The sequence below is a fragment of the Mus musculus genome, chromosome 1 (genome assembly GCF_000001635.26).
Source record: "Mus musculus strain C57BL/6J chromosome 1, GRCm38.p6 C57BL/6J".
In the NCBI taxonomy this organism is placed as follows: Eukaryota; Metazoa; Chordata; class Mammalia; order Rodentia; family Muridae; genus Mus; species Mus musculus.
In genome coordinates this window covers 4,760,284-4,772,760 of record NC_000067.6, presented here as the reverse complement: position 1 = coordinate 4,772,760, position 12,477 = coordinate 4,760,284, and the positions used below count along the sequence as shown (strand labels likewise).

General features: G+C 44.3%; 1 pseudogene; it reads right to left on the bottom strand.

The window, feature by feature from the left end:
- Positions 368 to 1,656, bottom strand: Gm6123 (predicted gene 6123; annotated as a pseudogene).

The window sequence follows — 12,477 nt, the reverse complement described above, 5'->3', positions numbered from 1 at the left end:
AGAAACGGCCTGTGTGACACCAGACATCCTCATGTGCTCTCTGCACACATGGAAATGTGTGCATTCACCCACGTGTGTACACATACATGTATTCCCTTCTTCAAAATACATTTTTTGAAGAATTTAAATTTATTATTCAAATTTAATTATTTTAAAAGCTTTCATTTTTTTACTCAAAAGAAAACTAATTCTATTTATTTATTTATTTATTTATTTATTGGTGGGAATCCCCTTTATTCCTTATCAAAACAATTAAACAGCAAATGTAGATAATATACTTCTTAGACACATAAGTTATCTTCTGTGGGGGCATTCTTATCTTGCCCCTTCTAGTGAAAGAGGGCAAATTTAACTTAAACAGTAACAGACAAAGAAAGCAGAGTATCTAGGGTAGGGAGTGGAAAACATTCCACTCATAAGCACATTGAAACTTCTTACAGTTCAGACACCTGCTGTCACTTCAGCGTTAACTTTATGACTAGCAGTCTCGCAGTACACATCAGGTGAAGTCCCACCAAGGATTTTAAATAGATTTCAATGACTTTACATTCAAAGTCCGAATTAGATGTTCAAAGTCTTCCTTACTGCAAATATGATGTCTTTGACCTGAGGTACGGAGTTGTCTTCTAGGACCTTTGCGTAAGGCATAGGGACATCAGCACCAGTGACAGGAACGGCAGGGGCATCAAGGAAGTTGAATGCAGGGCCTTCCATAATTCTGGCACAAATCTCAGCTCCTACTCCAAATTGTGGCCAGCCTCCTTCCACAGTCACGAGATGGTATGTCTTCATCACACTGGCTTCTATGGCTTCAATGTGCATTGGTCTGATGGTACGCAGATTTATTACCTCACATTCAATTCCCTCTTTAGACAATACAGCTGCAGCTTCTAGGCAGTGGCCCACTGGGCTTGAATGGGCAACTACAGTGATGTGGGTCCCTTGCCTTTCAATTTTGGCTTTTCCAATAGGAATCAGGAAATCTTTTGACTGAGCTTCTGCAGGAACTTCAAATGCAACTCCATACATCAGTTCATTTTCTAGCATTACCACTGGGCTATTATCACGAATAGCCGATTTAATAAGTCCTTTTGCATCCTCGGAATTCCAGGGGCTGACCACTTTTAAACCTGGGCAGTGCCCATACCATGCAGCAAAGCATTGCGAGTGCTGAGCAGCTACACCTGCTGAGGCGCCATTGGGCCCCCTGAATACTATGGGCACAGGGTGAAGGCCAGCGGACATATAGTAAGTCTTGGCAGCTGAGTTTATAACCTGGTCAATAGCTTGCATAGAGAAATTGAAGGTCATAAATTCACAGATGGGCCGCAACCCAGCCACAGGCTGCACCAACAGCAATTCCAGCAAAGCCCATCTCTGAGATGGGGGTGTCGATGATCCTCTTGTCACCGTATTTCTTCCACAGGCCTCTGCTAACCTTGTATGCACCGTCATACTGGGCAACTTCTTCCCCAAGCAGAAAAACTTTTTCATCTCTTTCTAGTTCTTCATCCGTACCTTGATTATTAGCTTCACGAACTGTCAACTGCACCGCTGCGGGCGCCGAGCGGTGAAAACGCCTGGAAACCTGCCGCAAGGGTCCCCGCACCAGACCAGCCACCACCGCCATCTTGCCCGTGTCCTCTACTAGCTGCCCGAAAACTAATTTTAAATAATGGATTTTATATTTCTAAGCTGGCAACTATACATACACACACACACACACACACACACACACACACACACACACACACACAGACAGACACACAGAGGAACTTAAAAGGGTTGTCAAGGGATTTTGTTTAAGGCCAGGGTTAGGGCTGCTGAAGGATACGTAACAGGACTGTGTAGTCATCCTGTTGGCTTGATGCTCTTGCTTCCACATCCTGGCAAAGTTAAAGTACAGACTGGATTCAGAAGTGATTATACTTCAAGATTAGAATGAGAAAGCCAGGGAGCTATGCATGTGTTCTTCTCGGAAGGAAAATCCACCCTGAATCCAAAAGTCCAATGTAGAATGTGGCTGGTTTGCTGAGGAGAGGAACCCAGGCAGGACTGGTGTTGGCGAGTTGGCCCAGTCAGCTCTTTGCATCTGTTTATAGGGTTTTCTGCATCTTCCAAGCCCCCATTCAGAATGCAGATTGAAGCTTCAACCCAGCCAGCCCAGCCAGCCCAGCCTGTCCAGTGAGCTATGACCCATGGCAGTGGTGGAGACCTTAGTTCTAGTGTCACACTGGTTAGAATGTTCAAGGACATAAGTGATTCTAATGGCGGTTCCTCACTGCTTGTCATTTGTACATTTGTGTCATTGTCCTCGCCCCCAACCTCCCTTGCCATGGCCTGTGAGCCAACTGCTGAGACAAGCTGTTACACTCTGAGCCTTTCTGGGCAGGGTCGGAATCTCACTGTGCTAGTTTTGTAGAACTTGACTGTCACAAATTTCTGGGCTCTTGAGTGGGCTGTCTCCTTTTCCTCTCGTTTGTTGGTGGGCTTGTGGCTACCTGCATGGAGTAGCTACTGAGAATGAAACGTTGCCTTCTGCTTAGACAAACTCTGGCAAGCGGCCAGCAGGAGTTACCTTTGAAATACTTTCAAGTGAAAAGTTCTAAAAGAAGTAACGTTTGAGATGCTCAAAGGTGAAGAATTGGAGTCTCCCAAAAACGAAATCGGCATTTCAAATTGGCAAGACTGCCCCCTGGTGGCCAAATGCAAGCATTGGGAAATTCCAGGTTTGATTAATAATATTAAGTATTCATGAGTTTCTACAATCGACAGTTCTCAAGGGCACACACACAGGCACAATGCTAGACACATTGAAATTAGAAAGGCAGTTGCCTCAGAGGTTCAGACACTAGGATAACCAAACCACTGAAATACAATGGACAGAATCTGAAGTAAGTTTCAAAGGGATTGATTAGAACCTAGGTCTGGTGGAACAAACCCAAGTTCTGTAATAGATGGTGACCACAAAAACAAAAAAAACAAACAAACAAACAAAAAAAACAAAAAACAAAAAAACAAAAAAACAAAAAAAAACCGAAGGAAAGACAGCCAAATCTCAAGTTGTAGCAGCTGCTTTCACACCGAATTTCTTCAATCCCCCCAAAACTTTGTTTCAGATGTTGATCTCAAGTTTCCTAGGGGGATATTATGGTATCCTAACTGTGTTAAGGATACACAGCTGACAAGCTCTTACTTTTTGGTATATTATACACAGAGTGAAGTTGCTGAGAGTGTACAGTCACAAGCCAGTGTTGAACATGGGAGCAAAGTGGATTAAGGAAGGAGTTTTGAAGGGCTTGGTCCTTGGTGCATAAACCAAGTTAGCCAGGAATTCTTGTGAGCTTCAGTTATCTTGCCAGCAAAATTGTGTGGATAACAGTACTTCTTATGGTTGATGGCCAGCACGGAAGAAGGGATATATGGACCGATGTGCTAGTGAAAGGGATCGCCATTAAGCACAGGATTTTTTTTTTTTTTTTTTAGAAAAATACTACATACTCTAAGTTAGACTTGAACTTGATTCTGTTTCTAGAGGGCTAGGATTGCAAACATGCGTCACTAAGCCTGGTTGACATTCATCCTTGAACTATACAGGGTCGATGGCATGGCTCAGTGCCTAAAGCTCTTTTCCAGGCAAGCCTATTGATCTGAGTTCACTTCCTGGAACCCATGGCGAAGGTGGAAGCAGAGGCCAACTCCACATGGCCTCCACGTGTGTACCAAGGCAATTCTCCAACATCATGGCCACACATAATAACACATTAAAAAAGAGTTAAAGGGAGATATTCTGGGAAGAAAGCCTTCCTCCTTTAGGTAGCCGAATTGCAGCGGAGATAATGCTCTGGCTACTGGAGTCTCCCTGGGAACTAATAGAGCTGGAGGTGAGCTGCAGCACCCACTTGGCTGTTTTCATTTCTGGATAGTTCAGTGAACTCTCCAGACCAAAAGAGTCTTTATAATTTGATTTATGCCAGCCACTAAGAGGCAAAATAGAATTCAGAAATTTTACCTGAGAGTAAAAACAGCCCTGAGAGGCTGTTTCAAAAGTAGGGCAGGAATCTTGGCATGGTGTCTCTCTCCTTTAATCACAACATTTGGGAAGCACAGGCAACTGGTTCTCTAATTTCAGGGTCAGCGTGGTCTTTGTAAGTGAAATGGGACACGAAATCAAGTTAACATTTCTGCAGTGCCGTGTGTGACCACTAGGTGACACTGTTTCCTAAAATTTCTTAGGCTGTTTCCACTGCTGTAATTTTTGTTTTTGTTTTTGTTTTTTGAGACAAGATTTCTTATTGTAACAGGACTGTCTTGGAACTCACTCTGTTGACCACGCTGGCCTTGAACTCAGGAATCTGCCTGCCTCTGCCTCCTAACTGCTGGGATCAAAGTTGCATACTACCACACCCAGCCTGTAATTTTTTTTTTTTTTTGTAAATAACCTTCTTAAATTGACAAATCATTTTGCTTTTTAAAGAAGGAGATTAGAAGATTAAAAATGTGACATATAATATGTAAATTCTGCTCTATACAATATTATGGAGAAAAAGGTTTTAAAATATCACCATTAAAATAAAAAAAAAATTAAAACAAACAACACAAAACAAACAAAAGCCCAGAAACAATAGATTACAAGTTCAGGTAAATATTTGGAAATAATATCGCTCACTTTATATCATCGGTCAGGATGAAGCCACAATAAGAATTAGTAAGTCGTACTGAAGAATACTTGCTTTAAACTGTGTGTGTGACTGACTTCAGGAAACACACTCATTAAAGAGATGTGAAAAATACAAGAAAGATGGCATCATTTTTTAATGATATAAATAAACTGCGGAACCTTTAGCCTATTAAACATCATCAAAGACATCCAGTCAAGGTCACTGATAAAAATGAACTTCCTGCTTCTTTCCTTTAGAATAAACAGATCTATAAATTGAGACTTGAGGCCTACAGCTACAGGGAGCGCCCAGCAATAGCCACAACATGACAGCAGCAGTGGCAAGCACCTCCAGTCTTGCTCCTGTGCCTCGGGCCAAGCACAGATGTCCTGGCTCCTCACCCTCTTGTAAGCTTGCAGAAATGAGATGGCAGATACTCAGCCGCTCCAGGTTTTAATGGCTGTTTTCTGAACTTGGGTCAAGCACAGATGTCCTTATTTCTACCACCCAGCTGATCAGCCTGTTGATACATCTTGTGGTTTTAAGGCTTACTATCTTCAGGAGTGGACTTGTGGGAAGCATGGCGACCGTGTGCACGAGCACCAGAGGAAGCAGAACTAGGATGCGCTGTCAGGGCTGGGCTAAAGAGGCACTTAGAAACTGTTATAGGCCGGGCAGTGGTGGCGCACGCCTTTAATCCCAGCACTTGTGAGGCAGAGGCAGGCGGATTTCTGAGTTCGAGGCCAGCCTGGTCTACAGAGTGAGTTCCAGGACAGCCAGGGCTATACAGAGAAACCCTGTCTCGAAAAAACAAAACAAAACAAAATAACAACAACAAAAAGGAAACTGTTATAGATCCAGATGTGGATTCCTAGAAGGAACAGCTCCCACAGCAGCTGTGTAGCCCAGGCTCGTTCTGAGGACTTCATTGATCTGTTGCAAAACAAATGTTCTACTTTCAAAAACTAGAAGAAAAAAAGTGAGAGAAATATCAAACTTTATCAAATGTGGATGGAAGGTGAGGAGAACCGCAGTGTTTGGGTTAAAAACATCGGATTCAAGAAGGCATCCAAAACAGTATGTAAAGGTTACAGTCTGGCGACAGCTCTCAACAGTAGCGTGGCCTGCTGCTGCCTGCTGCTGCCGTCTGCTGCCTTGTGTAGGATGGGGAGAGCGTGTTCTGCTCTTTGTTCTACTTCCCGTTCAGGGGAGGAACTCTTTCCCACCTCCTGCCTGGCTCTCTCAGGGTGAGAAACATATAGTAGTATCAAGATCATAATTAGAACGCAGTGTCCCAAATCCTATTATAACACAAAAGAAAACCAACAGGGCTGTTTCTGGCTCCTCAGTACAGTGTGTAATAACCACACTAGCTTGTTAGAGGCGGGGAAAGTGAAGAAAGACAAAGGTTATTCAGCCGTTCTCACTGAACCGTAAGGAATGTGTCCTGTGTGTGGTAACTTGCTGAGTAGCTCTGGGTCTCAGCTCTGTGTCACTGGACATCATGGACACTCACCAAGAGATCTCACTATCAAGAGCAGGTCTTACAGCTCTTTTTTTTTTTTTTTTTTTTTTTGGTTTTTCGAGACAGGGTTTCTCTGTGTAGCCCTGGTTGTCCTGGAACTCACTTTGTAGACCAGGCTGGCCTCGAACTCAGAAATCTGCCTGCCTCTGCCTCCCGAGTGCTGGGATTAAAGGCGTGCGCCACCATGCCCGGCTGATCTTATAGCTCTTACGCAGAGCCAATGCAAGGTCCAATGCAAGGTCCACTCTTCTTGGCCTTCCCAAGATAATTTTGTGAGTGAACTCACAGATCAACCCACTCTACAAAACTAAGCATCAAAGCCTCAATATTTTAAAGTACTCAACTCCTACAGGCAAAAACCAAAAATAAGCTGGAGAGATGGCTCTGTGATTAAGAGCACTTACTGCTCTTCCAGAGGTCCTCAGTTCAATGCCCAGCATATCAGGTGGCTCAGAACCCCCTGTCACTCCCTCTCAAGACGATGTGCCACCCACTTGTGGCCTCATAGGCACTGATTACACACGCACACTCACATGCTTGCACATACATTTCAGAGAAAGCTGGGAGTGGCTGTACATGTTTAATCCAGCACTAGCACTCGGGAGGCAGAGGGAGGTCCATCTCTGTGAGTTTGAGACAACCTGGTCTACATAGTGAGATCTGGGAAAGCCAGAGCTGCATAGTGCAACTGTCTCAAAAAGTTTTTTTTCTTTTCTTTTCTTTTCTTTTCTTTTCTTTTCTTTTCTTTTCTTTTCTTTTCTTTCCTTTCCTTTCCTTTCCTTTCCTTTCCTTTCCTTTCCTTTCCTTTCCTTTTCTTTCTCTTTTTCCTTCTCTTCTCTTCTCTTCTCTTCTCTTCTCTTCTCTTCTCTTCTCTTCTCTTCTCTTCTCCTCTCCTCTCCTCTCCTCTCCTCCCCTCCCCTCCCCTCCCCTCCCCTCCCCTCCCCTCCCCTCCCCTCCCCTCCTTTTCTTTTCTTTTCTTTTCTTTTCTTTTCTTTTCTTTTCTTTCTCTTTTTAAAGAAAACCAAAAAAACTTTTTTTAATGACTGCCAATATTCGAGGCCTAGACCTAATTTCATCGTCTGATCTTTAAATGTCCTTGGTCCCACCACAGGCTTCTGGGTGCTGTGTAGAGCACCTGCCCATCACTGACTTTTCCCTGAGGAGATCTTGTAATGAGCTCCAGTTGGGAGATGACCACTTGTCAGGGGTGTGAGGACTTAGCTGTCTTTTTGTTCACATAAGAGGACACCCACAAATATTTGCTCCTTCTGGGTGAAAACAAAACTAGAAAACCCCAAAGGACCATTTGGAATGGGTGTGGCTGTGTTCTCAAGGCTCCTCCCACTGGGAAGGGCATGGCTGTGTTCTCAAGGCTCTTTCTGGGCTGGAGAGGTGGCTCAGCAGGTAAGAGCACTGACTGTTCTTCCAAAGGTCCTGAGTTCAAATCCCAGCAACCACATGGTAGCTCACAACCACCTGTAATGAGATCTGACACCCACTTCTGGTGCGTCAGCTACAGTGTACTTATTTATAATAATAAATAAATCTTTTAAAAAAAGGCTCTTTTCACTGGGAAGGGCATGGCTGTGGTCTCAAGGCTTTTTCCACTACAGGTAGAGTCAAAGACAGCAGCACAGCACACAAAGGCCAGACTTCTAGAAAGTTTGGGAGAAAAATGTAGATTCATTTTTCTTTGGAGGCCTGGTCTTGCTCTGTAACCCTGGCTGGTCTGGAATTGGCTATGTAGACTAGGCTGGGTTCAAACTCACAGAAGCCTGCCTTTGCCTCCTGAGTGCTCGATTAATGACATGTGCCACTTTGTTCTCCATGAGGTCACATCTTTGAAGATGCTTCCCAGTTGTAGAGATGGCCCAGAGAGCAGCATCCTTGCCTGTGGAAACGGGAATGGAAAAGGGATGTGTTGACAGGTAAGTAGGGGGAAGAGGACTGCTGGCTGGAAAAAGATTCTCCTACCTTGTTTCTTTTTCCCAATTCCACTTCTCCTTTTCTTCGAGTCTTGCTATGCTCTCTGGGCTGACAGAAGTCCTTTCACCTTAGCTTCCTAAGTAGCTGAGTTGGTGGGTGTATCACCATGCTCTTAACACACCCCATCCCCTTTTCTCTTCTCCTTTTGTCTCACTCCATGATCTGGAGGGACTAAATATCACTATGTAGACCTGACTGGCCTCAGACCCACAGAAATCCACCTGCCTCCTAAGTGCTGGGATTAAAGACATGTGCCACTACTGCTAGCCATTAATTTACACTTGAAAATAAGTTCAAACATTCTTAGCCATTAAGTCTGGAATATGACACATTCTAAAACCTGAAACTTTCTAAATGTGATACCATTTGGTGGAAAATTCCACACTTAAAAGTTGTTTTATACATAATATCATTTAAAGTATGATATAAATGCAATTACCTTAGATTTATGTGTTTAAGGTAAAAATGTGCTCAGACTTTCATTTCCTCCCTAGGATCTCTCATTAAGTGTTGCAGTATCCCAAAATCGGAAAACATCCTGAAATTCTGAATACTTTTGGTTCCAATCATGTCATATAAGGAACACTCGACCTGTTTTCTCTCATTTATATCTATGAAAGTGTGATATGATATATCTATATCTAAATTAAGCCTAATTAAAATGTTACCCAGTCTTAGTTATGCAGACTGGTTATCCTAGCTCCTTGAGAGGCTGACGCAGGAGAAATGAGAACTCAAGGCCAGCCTAGGAAGCTTTTTTGTTGTGGAGTTGGAGTGGGGGCTTGGGGGAGGGGAAGGGGAGCTTTGAGACAGGGTTTCTCTGTGTAGCCCTGGCTGCTCTGTAGACCAGGCTGTCCCTTGAACTCAAAGATCTGCCTGACTCTGCCTCCCACGTGCCGGGATTAAAAGTGTGCAGCAGCATTGTCCAAAGCTTGGGAAACTGACTGAGACTCCACTTCATAATAAAGAGTAAAAGGGAATGTGTAGTTCCGTGGTAGAGCTCTTTCCCAGCAGGCACAAGGTCACGTGCTCAATTCTGAGAACCAGTCCTAGAGCATGGAGAGATTTTAATGATATACAAAACAAAAATTGGAAGCAAGTGGTCATTGCCACAGTAGTCACAGTATCAATTGGCAGTGTCTTTTTCATGGGTTTCCCGGCATGAACATAAGCTAAAACTGACTGTGTATTACTTATTTTCTTGTATTTAATCACGACACTCTTACCATGTAGCTCAGCCTGACCTTGAGTACTGGTTGGTCTGTACTTTGTCATCCGGCCTCATCTTCCCAAGTGCTGAGCTCCATATGTGTGCCTCCAAGACCCTCTCAAGGTTTCGGCAATCTTACAATCAACAGGGTTTTAGACTTGTCAACATGTAGCATTTAAAAACTTACTTCTTCAGTCAGGGAAACTGAAGCTTAGGAAGGTTATGCATTGCTTTAAGGATGATCAGCTAATTGGCCAGAGTTAAGATGTGCTAAAGCAGCCTGACCCAGCGCATGGGTCTTAAGGCCTGTGGGGTGGTGCATTGCGCCTGGCTTTATACTGTGCTGTCTAGGCTTCCCGGCCTCACCTGCTGCTGTCCTACCCATTTCCTGAGCTTGGTTCCTCAGCCTCCCCAGAGCACTTGAGACGTTTAGCTTTCTCTTCAGTTACTGGGATCCACTTCTGTTCTGAGGAAAACACTGGGTATTATGAGATGAAGGACCCCCACAGATGCTTCAATGCAGTGAGAATGAATGAGCTCTGTGCGCAGAGGGAAAGGTACAGGGCCCAATGGGCACCTTGTCTTGATAGTGCTTCGGAGACACCCTTGAGGCTCACAAACCTTTTTCGGGTACTGTCTTAGTTAGGGTTTTACTGCTGTGAACAGACACCATGACCAAGGCAAGTCTTATAAAAAACAACATTTAATTGGGGCTGGCTTACAGATTCAGAGGTTCAGTCCATTACCATCAGAGTGGGAACATGGCAGTATCCAGGCAAGCATGGCGCAGGAGGAGCTGAGAGTTCTATGTCTTCATCCAAAGGCTGCTAGTGGAAGACTGACTTCCAGGCAACTAGGGTGAGGATCTTATACCCACACCCACAGTGACACACCTATTCCAACCAGGTCACACCTATTCCAACAAGGCCACACCTCCAAATGGTGCCACTCCCTGGTCCAAGGATATACAAACCATCACATTCCACTCCCTGGTCATCACAGGTACACTGGCTCCCACCCCTCAGCCAAGCCGGTGCTGCATGGTGGAGATGGAAGGGTTAGGCCATCATGGTACCCAGATGGCATTATTCACCTTTAGAGCACCGAGAGATCCTCTGTACCAAGCAAGACACTTGGAAGGTTATTTGTTTAATGTACCTTTTCTATCGTGCCAAGGCCACATGTGACAGTAAGCAAGTGCTCGGAGTCCATGTTAATTTGAAGTTTTCCAGCCTGGAGGCTCCTTGGACTGTACAAAGGGCCCTGAATGTGGTGTGGGTCTGGAGAAACTATGTGCCCTGTTCTCTCTTAGGCGGAAAGGGGCTGTCAGCACTGAACCTCCAGCACTGACTCTATTCATGGTTCCTACTTCTATCTCAAGGCCAGCATCTCTCTGTCTCATGTGTCCTTCCATTAGAGAATCGGGGCCCACTTCATCACCCCCAAAGGCATGACTTCTAACAGTTCATTTGTAGTACTTCAGTCATGGTGGGAGACTGACTCCGGTGGGCTCCTGTCACTCTTGGGTAGGGTAAGACTGGGAGCAGACAGATGTCTCACCAAAGTCCTGCAGTCACTGCTGTACAGCAAGTACCTGGTGTGACTCTTTGCTCTGCATGCAGACCTGTCTACCTATGCCTTCTGCCTCCCCCATAGAGAGATCTGCCTGCAAAGGCTCCCGAATGGGGAGGCACTGAAAACCCAGGACTCTCTCGGGAGGTAGTGGTGACTAGGATGTGGAGGGGTCAGGTACCAGGTATACTACTGCTTGATTCATCACTGTGAGGTGAGGGCTCCAAGTTGGCTCTCCCTGCCCTGGGGACATACTCCCTCCCATGCAAACAGGACCAGCTGCACTCCCATTTCTGACTTCTCTTCTTGTTGACTGTTTTGAGCCTGGTTTTTAGAGGGGCAGCTAGAAGTTGTGTGTCTTCTTCCATCCTTAGCATCTTGGATAGTACCTTAGGATGCTTAGGGCTTCATGCTCACCTGACACTGGCACGCTCACCTTCATCCTACACTTAGAAATGAGAATTGATGGCTGCTATTGCGTCCATAGGTAAGCACTAAAATTGCCTAGAATGTTTGAGGCTCTGGCTTTGATTCTCAGCACCACAAAACCAAACAAACAAAAACCAAAAACCAAAAACCAAAAACCAAAAACCAAAAACCAAAAACCAAAAACCAAAAACCAAACCAAACCAAACCAAAAATGCTCAACCCTCCCTAAAAAAAAAAAAAAAAAAACAAAAAAAAAAAAAAATCACAAGAACAACCCTTCTTTTCTCTTTTTAAAACTTATTTTTAAGGTAGCTTCTCTTTTCGGTTTGTTTTCTCTTCTCTTATATCTCCGCACTTTTCTCTTGCTATATAGTCCGGTGATCCTTGAACTCACAGCGACTTCTTGCTTCAGCTTCCTCAACGCTGAGATTACAGGAGTGAGCCACCACTCCTGCTTGCTTTGGTTTCCATAAGGTTAACTTATCCAGAAACCAAAAACAGGTCCACTTAAAACAAAACAAAACAAAACAAAACAAAAAAAACAGTCTTGTACCAATGATCTTGTTTCTTTCTCTGGCTATTTGTTGTCAAGATGACAAGTGGCTGGTAGGTGTGGGGGTCTGTGTGGGAAGTCTCCGGCATGGCCACACCGAGAATGTTTATTGTAGAAAGGGAACTTTTGCCCTGTGAAGTCACCTCCTCCGAGACACCAGTAGCTTTCTGATATTCTATCACAGGAAATTCCTGGTGGTCCACAAAAGCAGTCCTTGGAGTGCAGCTGCAGGGAGAGAAATCATTGCTGAAAGAGACAAGTCTGGGGCTCCTGTGAGTGTAGCTGAGCACCTGGGCCTTGGATGATGCAAACGGGAGGACTCTTAACAATGTCAGAATGATCCAAAAGACAAAGGTCAACAGAATTCTTATGTAATGCACTCTCGAAGTGTGTACCGGACGGTATCTATTGTGTGCTAACAAGATAGTAGGCATTATGTTGACTTTAAACTTCTTTCCTTGGGAGATGATGTTTTTTTGTTTGTTTGTTTGTTTTTGTTTTTGTTTTTTGTTTTTGGTTTTTTGAGACAGGGTTTCTCTGT